Below are 11044 nucleotides of genomic sequence, written 5' to 3'. Positions count from 1 at the left end.
CATTGTCTTTATAAACTGTGTTATGCCAATTGAGCTAGATGTTCCCCAAGACCATGGTCCCCACAGCCCTCCGCCCAGCAATTCAGTCTCTCAGGGAGTTTGGATGTGTCTGTGGGGCTTCCATGACCTTTCCTTGTACAAGTTGATTAGCACCTACTTTTGAAAATTACTGGAAATTCATATACTATTAATTTTTGTTCATCAAAATTATATGCATATGTAAATGCCCATGTTATCTGTGTTAGGGCAGCAAGTGATTCAGGCCCTGTACTTCTCTCCCAAACTACAAAGCTAGAAAGTTGGCAGTGACCTCCTAATTGCATACCATGTCTTTGGTGTCTTCTAATTCCAATCAGTTTTCTAGTTTTTCTAGAATCAAGTCTTCCTTGACCCTCCCTCATTAGTTAGTTGCTCTCTCTTTTGTATTCTCAAAGCACACTGCACATCTTTCTGGTACAGCACTAGTCATGCTGTGCTGGAATTATCATTTCTGTTTGCAAACCTCTGCAGGTCAGGAACTAAAAAGTGTTCCTTATTCATCTTCATATCTGCCTGAAAGTTCAGTATATACTCCCAAATGTTTACTGAATGAATGACAGTATTTTTGTGACCTCAGGAGTGATTCAAATTTCATTACATTTGAGTGATACAAATCACTCCATGTAGCTGACTGTCTTTGGGAGTCCAAAGGGCAAAAGTGGTTTAGAAGGGCCCAGATTCAAATAAGCCCAGACTCTGCTTGCTGCCTCTCCTCTTAAGCATGCCAGATGGAGAGAGAGCAGTACCTGCTCAGAAATGGCCTTCCTTTGTTAGGCCGTTGCTAAGGACTTCATTGGCTAGAGCGTCTCGATGCCATGTTTCTCTAAAGGCTTGGAAATCTCAGACTTGAGAGATGCTGCTGTGGGACTCTAGGAGCTAGTGCACAATCCTACCTTGTGAGTCAAATGCATTTGATCCCAGAAGCAAAGAACTAGGTCCTGCAGAGCAGACTTCACAGGCAAACTGTCTGGCCTAAGCAATCTGTCCTTCAGGGAAATGTCTAAACTAATAGTAAACTATGCAATAACCCATTCTTAAAATCCCAACAGGAAGGGAAAATGCCAGCTGGGAAGATGGACAGGCTCTGATTATATTGAGTATCTTATATAAATCTCCGTGTGTATAGGCCTTTTGGACTTAGTTCTCCTGTAGACTTGATTTTTCTGCTACGTTAATGCATATATTGTTAATAGTCTCTAATAGAATGTTTATTCATTCAGTAAGCATTTCCTGAGCACCTACTATGTACCAGGCTTTATATAGGGCATAGTGGATACAGAGATGTTAAGACATGGACCTTATTCTCAGTGAGGTCTGGTTAGTAGAATTGCTAACGGAAACTGGACTGCCGGTCTTGCCTCCACCCCTCAAATCCCAATCTCTTCTCCATGCTGTAAACAAAGGAATATTCGAGGACATGAATACCACTCCCCAGTTTAAAACATTTTAGTGGTTCCTCATTTTTCTCTGGGTGAAATTGAAGCTCCCGAATATGGCCCCTTGTAATCCAGTCTCTACCTACCTTTCCTGCCTCAGCTCTTGCTGCTCTCCTACCCACTTGGACCTTATACCAGCAACTTTTCTTCCATCCCCTGTAGCCTCTGGACATTTCTGGTTCACAGTGTCCCAAATGGGCAGCTGTATAGCTAGTTACAGAGTGGAGGTTATTCATCCATCATTCATTCAGCCAAAGTGTTTGGGGTGTGTACTCAGATGTGTAAGAAACAGTCATTGTTTCTGGAAAAAGACGAACATACTGGGAGGTGGAAATGGAATGCAGGGAGTCTAGAGGCGTGAACAAAGGCATACAGTGTGTGGGCAGGGATTAATAGTTTCGTATAGCTGGAACATGGGGTGTGTGGTTGGAAGGGACAAAAGATGAGACCAAAGTAGACAGGAGACACCAGATTAGGAATGGCCTTCAGTCATAAAAACAAGTTTGGACTTTATATTTTAGGCAGTAGGGAATCAGCAAAGATTTTTAAACTATAGAATGATGTGATAAGATCAGCATTACAATGAGTCCAAGATATTCTCGGGACTCCTGATCTCTGTGCTGGTGGCCACTTTAGCCAGACCAAGGGTCCAACCTTTTGTTGCCTCTATGGTTCCAAAGAATCAGGCCAAAGCTTCTTCCTACTCCAAATCTACTGACATTGGACTTGGGATCAGGAGACATTTTGCTAAAGAGAATTCTTATCAATATCACCAGGGTCCAGTTATCCCTCACGTTTTTAAGGAATTGTCTGTAGGTCTCTGTTCTGTGTTGGGGCACTCTCCATGACAGTGTCCATTTGATGATGTGTAAATTTCATGCAGCAAAGGGAGGGAGCGTCGTGATCCAGTGAGCCTTGCTCTAAGCTTGTGTGTATGATTTGTCAACAATTGAGTATGTTATGGAAGTTTATGGGACTTCATTAAAGATGCTGGAGCAGGAACGCTGTGGGACATCAGAAGAGACCTCAGCAATAAACCGCAGCTCCAGGCTTTGGAATGCAGTAAATGTTTAAGAGACTTCCTTCCTTTCATTACTGAATTTTACTTTACTTTTATACCAGTAAAGAGTTGTGTTTTATTGGTTGAAATTTCTTGATTCTGTTTTCCCCAGGTCTGTTTAAAAGCTACATTTTATCTTTGAGGATGTTTGGCTCGTGGTGGAGGAAGTGCTGCCAGCAAATTCAATTAACTGGCAGAGCTCACAGATATTGTACACAGATTTCTTTTTTCTTCTTTTTCACAACTGCTACATAAACACAGCTGGGTTTAATATTTGTCGTAACAAAGATTTAACTTGAATCATTTTACTTCGGGTAATTAATGCTTGGAATCTCGGCTACTTTTTCGTTCGTTTGTAATCCCCTGCATTTCTTTACTCTAGCTATCTAGATAATGAAGTATGCTCCTTCAGGTCTTTGCCCTGCCTTAAAACTGCTTAATATTTGGCCGTTCCCACTAGAGAGCAGATGCTTTTCTTTGCAAGAATTGAATTTCTGTCAGCTCTTTTATGCATCATGTGTTTGGAACTGTAAGTGGATCAAGTTGTTCATCACAGCAGGAACACTGTGAAACACGTCTATTATACACACTTCCCACCCCTCCTCCCTGTGTGTGTGTGTGTGTGTGTGTGTGTGTGTGTGTGTGTGTGTGTGTGTTTCCTCCCCTGAGGAGCTGGAGATGCCTGGATCCCCTTGGGAGATGTCTCCCTCTGTGTGGATGTATCCATGTGAGCCAGCATGGATCTGGACTGGCTGCGTCCCTGAGCATGGAAATCTGTATCTGCTCAGCCCAGGATTGCTGTTGAGACAAATCCTGCTTTTAGCTTTGTAAACACCAAGCACTTCATTAACTCCCAAACACAAACCGAGTTTGGGTCACTAAATAAATCCACTAGGCTCAGCATAATGAGTGACATTTCAGTTATTGATGCCCTAGAAAATGTTAATTGTGAACGCATTATTCTTTTCGATGCTAAAATAATGGTGTGAGTAGTTTTGGCTTTGGAGTTGGGCTAGTGTAGAAGATAATTGTCATCTGTTAGGCCCCTACTGTGTGCCAGGCACTGTGCTAGAGGCTTTGAAAATCTTGACATTGAATCTACATAACCCTGTAAGAAGTAGGGTGGGGGGCTACTTTACCCTCTTTTTGTAGATGAAGAAAAGAGGTTAAGTAACTTGCCTAAGGCCATCCAGCTAATAGCAAGCAACTGAGTCAGGATTTGAACTCAGGTCTGTCTGAACCCAAGTAGACCAATATACTGTGGGTTGTTGTACCCTCATGCTCGGAGTTCACTAGGCATACATTCATTGACTGATCAATTGATGCATGGATTTATTACACGTTTATTACATGCTTACATTCTTCCATTTGAGTCACCCATTCCACTTCAAGTCTCAGGGCCAGTTTGCATTTGTGAACATCTTTGTAGCCATCTGTCTTAGTTATCTAGGGCTGCTATAACAGAAATACCACATGTGGATAGCTTTAACAAACAAATTTATTTTCTCACAGTTTAGTAGGCTAGAAGCCCAAATTCAGAGTGCCAGTCCTAGGAGAAGGCTTTCTTTCTCTGTCGGCTCTGGAGGAAGATCCTTGTTTCTTCTGAGCTTCTGCTCCCGGGCGATCTTCATGTGACTTTGCATCTCTCTTTCCCCAACTCTGCCCTGCTCTTTTATATCTCAAAAGAAATTGACTCAAGATACACTGTACCCTAATCCTGCCTCATTTACATAAAAAAAAAAAACCATTCCCAAATGGGATTATAACCATGGGCATAGAGACTAGGATTTATAACACATATTTTTTGGAGGACACAGTTCAACCCGTAATACCATCTAAATCTGAACTCCTGGTGGTGACTGGAATAGTTTGTTAAGTTTTGCTTTTTCCATCAGAGCTCAATGCACATATAATCCAACTTCCCCAAGAAGCCCACCATTTTCTTGCAGTTTTCATTTTGTAAATTCTAATCCCTAGACTCAACTCTGAACAAATGGCTAAAAATTCCAGATCTAAGTGGTTTAGTGTGTCAACACAGCTTTGAAAAGCAGGAATCTTGATGTTCCTGCTATGATAGGCTCATCTTTTGGGCCTCCGTTAGTGGTGCTGAGGGCAAAATTACATTTTGGTCGGTTTTTAATAGATAATCATTCGATTTTCAGGAGTCATAGGACATTCACCTGTCTGGCTGAAATACCACTGATCTGTAGAATTAATTATATTTAAATTCAAAAGTAGCTTCTTAAAGAAAGTTGTTAGTCTCTTGACAAGCATTTTTAGTTGCAATGAACTTTTGTCTTCCTCCAAATACCTTTTAGCAGAACCAGGCATTAGTGCCCTTGTTTCATTAGAAATAGAGCGCCCCCTTTATTTTTTATTTGCACTCCATTTTATTGTTGAAAGACATTGATATTTTTAAAAAATTAGTGGAGGCTATGTTGCCAAAAATACGTATAACATTCCTTTTGCAAGTGCATTTCTGTTTTTTCAAAGGTCACTTACATTTTTTTATTTTGTGTGTTGTGTTTGCAAGAGGATGCTTCTTGGTTTATTCATGTTGACAACTGGAAAGCCTTAGACCTAATTAAAAGAATTTCCACGAGCACCTTTACTGAACCATTTCATTACGCGGCTCTGCACAGATTGCATTGTGAAACATGGTGATAGTTTAAATCTGACCTTTAAACCTGAACTGCCAGAAGTATGGGGGGAAAAAACCTTCTTTAAAAGTACTCCCGGGATACATACATATATATACATACCTGCATGCACATATTTGGTTAGAAATAATCTTTTTATTGAATGACCACCTAATAATATAAATACACGTTTACTTTGAGCTGAGAACTTGTAGCCTCCTTTAGCTTAGGCAGGAAAATCTACTGCATTAATTGTGTGTGTGTGTATCTGTGTGTAGTGTGTTAAAGCTAAATTGTTTTGTAAGGAAAACAAAGACAACGGTTCACTTCCTCTGGGCAAAAAAAAAAAGTATTTGGAGGAAGGTGAGGTTTACAATGAGAAGAACACAAGTCTTTGCTACTGTGTGTTGCAGTTTAAAATGCTAAGGTAGTCAGATTAAACACCTGGGTAGGGAGGGGGCTGGAGTGCGCTAGCGTGTGCAGGCCTCCTCCTGAGCTTATTTGGCAGATATTAGAAATGGGCCTTTCTTTCTTGTTTTTAACTTTTATTTTTTTACTCCAAGAATGTCATTGTGAGAATTTGATAGTTTGTATGTAGGATGCTCAACAGAGCCATTATAGCATATAGTGAAGTGGCCATTCACATAATGAAAATGGATCCTTTTGTCTAACAAAAAGCTGCTTAGAATTGTAACACTTGCCTCTAACTTTCTGACTTAAACATGGTCCATGAGATGTCAGGAGAGATGGAGGTAGCAGAGACCTGGGCCCTTGGGGTCATAGCTAGCTCAGGCTTGGAGCTCCATGTAACTAGCATATCCACCACTGCCCCCTATGGAGAACTAGGATCTTTGAGGGGAAAATGGGATGCAGAAGAAGCAATTAAAGCCAACTGAGGTCAAGGTACAACCAAGTTCTCAAGAAAGAAACAGAATAGCAAAGAATGAGAGGAAACAATAATGGAGATATATTAAGTCAGGGGAGACAATAAACCACTATCATGGACAAATCTAATTTGCTGGTCTAAGAAATCCTGGCAGCAATGAGAATTAATGGAATGGCATAGGTGTTGGAATAAGACAGACCTGGGCTTGACTTTGGCCTCTGCCCCTTGCTGTTCTAGTTGTGTGATGTTGGGCTGAGTCTCACTTTCCTCAACTGTATAGTGGGGGTAACTGCCTGCCTAGCCCAATTGTTCTGAAATTTTAATATGATGCTGTGTGTGAAAATACCTGCCGTGGTGTTTGGTACCAAGTAGGGTGCTTAATAAATACTAATTCCTGTTCCTTTCTTCTGATTAATTCCTGGTTGTTCCAGAAGCAATTACTGGCAAAGAGAGGCGGGTGGGATTACCTTTAAATATCAACACTTTTTTACTTCAAATCTGAGGCAAGAACTAACTAAAACATAGGTAGATACATGGGGCCATTTTTCATTGCCAATGGGAAGGTAGCAGAGGGAGCCAATGTTTACGTGCCCCTCAGGAAAGGAAAACAAGTCAATAGCCCCTTCTCCCCTCTCCAGACCCAGACATTCCCCGGGGGATTTCAGAACAAAGCCTTGATGTCTGGTTTATTCAGGAAAGGAAGAATCAACTTGCCTCAGCCCTTAAGGGCCAGTTTTTAAAGAGGGGAAGGAAAGTGTGATTCAGTTGCCCCCTCCCCACTTGCTGGGTGTCTGATTTGTCAACAATCTTTTAAATCCTATTCTGACACTCAGCAGTTAATGCTACTCCCAGAGGTTGAGAAGTGGGACCTCCTGCCACAGACTAACTTGAGCCAGATTGTTAGAAGAAATGTGTCCTTAGTTGAGGGCTTGTGCTAGCACTGAGGATATACATGGTCCCTGCCTTCATAGACCATTCAGGCTAAGAGAAGAGGCAGACATTAACTGGCCATTGCAAAATGCATTATCACACATTGCTGTGTGTCTCTAAGGGAAAAGTACAATGAGAGTGTGTAACAGAGGAACTTGGTCTAGTCTTGGGAGTTAGACTGAGGAAGTGATCTTCCAGCTGAGATCTGAGGAATGAGTTGTAGTTGATCCAGGGCCCTGTGCTGCCCAACAGAGTAGCCACTGTCCACATGTACTACTAAATAAAATTTAAAATTCAGTTCCTTAGCTACACTAGCTACGTCTCAAGTACTCAGTAGCCACCTGTGGCTAGCAGCTACCACGTTGGACAGCATAGATGACAGATTATTTCCATTGTTGCAGAAGGTTCTATTGGACAATACTGAATTCTAGGCAAGGGAGTGATGGTGGGTGGGAGCATTCCAAACCGAGGAATTGGCCCATCTAAAGGCCCTGGGGTGTGAAGGAGGCCAGTGTGACTGGAGCCTGGAGTGTGTGGCCAAAGACATGGAAGGGATACAGGAGCCACACGTCTTAAAGAGACTGCCCCAAATCACACAGGGCCTCACAGGTCAGCTAGGACTTCTGTCCTTACCCTCAGAGCAATGGGAAAGTTACTGAAAGATATTAAGGTTCCAGGACTGAAAGAAAGAGGAGGGGATAGGAATACAGAGGTGAATAATATACCATCATTAGCCCTCCCTTCCCCCAAATTACAACCAAGTGATAAAGAAATAAACCTATAATTCCTGAGTGCCAGTATGTTCGCAAGGGTTATCTTCATTCTAATGCGGAGGAAGATGTGTAAACTTCTGGTTATATAAAGGACTAAATAATAGTATGATGGTATACACAATGTGAGAACCTGTTTGCATTGTATGGGGAATCAGCAATAAGCTAATTGGTGGTTGGTCTGTGGGTGCTCACCAGGAAGCTCTTGGGAGGCCGGCCCTGGTCAGACGTAGCTGTGTTCGCAGCACTTCTCCAGAAACAGGTGAGATGCCAGCCAAAGGAATGGACTGTGCCCTAGAAAGAGCGTTTGTTCTGATAGAGGGCATCACAGGAAGTCAGAGGCTATTTTTTTCTTAAATAGAAGAGTTTTGATACAGAATGGGATAAAGAATATTCCAAGCTTAGGAATGGGTCTTGAGGTCTCTGAAATGGAGTAGAAGACAAAGTTGGAAACAGCTTGAGCCAAGTCCATAGAAGGCCTTGAATATTGTGCTAAGGAATTTGGACTTTGTCGTAATTAGCAGCAAGGAGCTACTGAAATTTTTAGAGAAAGGGAGTGGCATGATTCAACCTCTTAGAAAGATAACTCAGTGCAAAGAATTGATTAGAACAGGAAGAAAACAGAGGAAGGGATACTAGTTCAAAGACTGTTGCAGTAGTCTAGGTAAAAGATGAAACCTGAACTAATAACAAAACAAACAGCTCCCATTTATTAAGCCTTTTTTGGGTTCTAGGTATTCTGCTCAGTGTTTTACATTCATTATCATATTTTAATTCTCACAATGTTATATGCGGTGTAGATACCTAATTTTACAGCAAAGGAAACTGAGGCTCAGAAAAGTTAAGAAAGTAAGGAAACCAGGTTTTCAGTCTTAGACCTTAAGCTTATGTGATTCAAACTCTGCTCTACTGCCTGAGAGTACAGTGGGGATAGGGAGGAGCAGATGAAGACTGGAGACCCAGGAGGTAGAACCGACAGTTACCAATTAAAGGAGGAACGTTGCACTTACCGCGTTTGTAAGTGGACATGTTGAATTTGCAGTGTTGTGTAAGACTGATCTAGTTGTCTGCTTTAACTCATTAGGCATCCAGAGGTTCATTTTCCGTGCAATTTTGGTTACATCTTAGCGATGGCCTTTTGCAGAGGGGGAATAGATGAGTATCACTTTCTCCCCCGGTCCTTCACAACCAAGACCAGTTTCTTCTAATGATCAGTCACTGGCCATCTAAAAATGTGATCTTAAGATATTTCTCCAAGCAAAGAGGCTCAGCTGTTGGAAATGCCTTTTACCATGTCAGAACACTCATTCATCTGTTCTTCCATTCAACAGAAAGTGCTCAATGACTACAGTGGGTCAAGCACTGTGCTGACTGCTGGGCCTTCTGGAAATCACAGTCTAGCAGGAGAGGCAGCAGACACCATGACCCAAAGTAGAACCTCCTACACAGTCCGAGAGAGACTGGGCAGGGCATCATTAACCCAGTCTCAAGAGCCAGGGAAGGCTTTACAGATGGGGGGATGTCTGGATTTCCTCTTTCCCTTAACTCAAAACCGAATCCCCTGCTGTCAAGTCAATTCTGACCCATAGTGACACTATAGGACAGAGTTGAACTGCCCCATGGGGTTTCCAAGGCTGTAAATTTGTACAGAAGCAGACTGCCACATCTTTCTCCCTTGGTACAGCTGATGAGTTCAAACCACAGACCTTTTGGTTAGCAGTCTAGCACTTTAACCACTACACAACCAGCACTCCTTTCCCTTAACTCAAGGCAATGCTTAATTTGATGATTAAAGAAAAATATCTCATGTTAATTCTTTATTCTAAAAGTCACATATGCTTTTTTTATAAAGGACAATCAAAAGTGTATAAAATTGAAAGTGAAAGCATCCTTGCATGGTTAAAATTTAATACATGGCATGGAGGAGAAACTGAAGGCAGGGAGCCCTCTTAGGAAACTGCTTCACCAATCTGGGCCCGAGAGAGTGGATGGAGCTGAGCAGCACAGGCCCAAGGTCACGGGCACGGAGAGCAAGGGCAGATTCTGGGCATATTTGTGGTGGTACAGGTATTGATAAGATGTGGAGAATGGTTGTGGGAAGGGATAGAGAAGAAGTATGGAATATGGATACCATATGGGTATGATATCTGGCCTAGGAGACTGGTTGGTTGATGCAGTAACCAAGATGGAACACAGAGGAGAGGAAGGGGGACTTCAGAGAGAAGCTGATGAATTCCATTTTGAACTCTCTTCCTTTGTTTTCTGTCTTCCTCCTATGATACCTGATTAAAGGAGGAAGCTATTCTTACCACAAATTTTATCACCCTAGATTACCCCAAATGAGCCCAGTGTTGGCACAGTGGTTTAAGAGCTTGGCTGCTAACCAAAAGGTCAGCAGTTCAAATTCACCAGCCACTCCTTGGAAACCTTATGGAGCAGTTTGACTCTGTCCTGTAGGGTTGCCGTGAGCCCGGAATCTTCTCGACGGCAATGGATTTTTTTTTTTTTTTTTTTTTAAGCAAGTGTTAATGATTTGACCAGCGCCCCAGGAATACTCAGGGCAAGTTAAATTTTAGATGTATGACTGTGGGTTTTTTAAACCTTACATTTTCTTCCCTCACTTTTATTTAAAGGACAAAATGCTATCACCAGCTATCAGGTGCGCACATACTTGAAGTTTCAAAGTTTGAAGTGCTGAAAGGTCAAGACAAAAGCTTCTCCACATTGTAGGGTGAGGAGAGAGCTTCAGAAGTCTTGGCCTAAGTGGTGACAAGGGCACCGGGAGCCCAGGACCACTTGGCTGGTTTCAGACCAGCTGGGGGAACAGGAAGGCTCACACTCTGTATTTGCTAAGTTACAATCAGTGACTACTTCTTTGTGTAAAATGGTAATGAGGCCATTAGGAAAGGCTCACCTGAAGTGCAGCGTTGTGAATCCGAGGTAATTAAACACCTCCCGAATGAAAGAGAAAGGCCAGAGAAGGTTAAGTGAGGAATAATCTGCAGCACAGGTGGCCCAAGGCCTTTGAGGAGCCAGAGGAAGAGTGACAGTGGCTTGCACCATTTCAAAGGATGGAAATGTCACCCTAGTCCCTGAGAGGGGTAGGATTTTTATTATTTGGGGGTGGAGGGTGGGCAGTATTTTTAACATTTAAATAAAGCATGTTTCTCTTTCTCATTTTTATTCCAAGTTGAATGTCCATGGCAGAGACTGCCAGCTGCTGAGCGTGACCTACACTGCTCCTCTGTGGGCTCTCACCGCAGTGGTGCTGGAGCTTGTGTCCC

General features: G+C 42.3%; 1 protein-coding gene across 1 annotated transcript in view; it reads left to right on the top strand.

Moving 5' to 3' along the window:
* Positions 1-11044, top strand: part of DENND1A (DENN domain containing 1A) — a 545605-nt gene that overhangs the window by 355397 nt on the left and 179164 nt on the right. The window lies entirely within an intron of this gene.

This window comes from Trichechus manatus, unplaced genomic scaffold (genome assembly GCF_000243295.1).
Source record: "Trichechus manatus latirostris isolate Lorelei unplaced genomic scaffold, TriManLat1.0 scaffold00038, whole genome shotgun sequence".
Taxonomy (NCBI): domain Eukaryota; kingdom Metazoa; phylum Chordata; class Mammalia; order Sirenia; family Trichechidae; genus Trichechus; species Trichechus manatus.
This window is presented reverse-complemented; position numbering and strand designations above follow the sequence as displayed.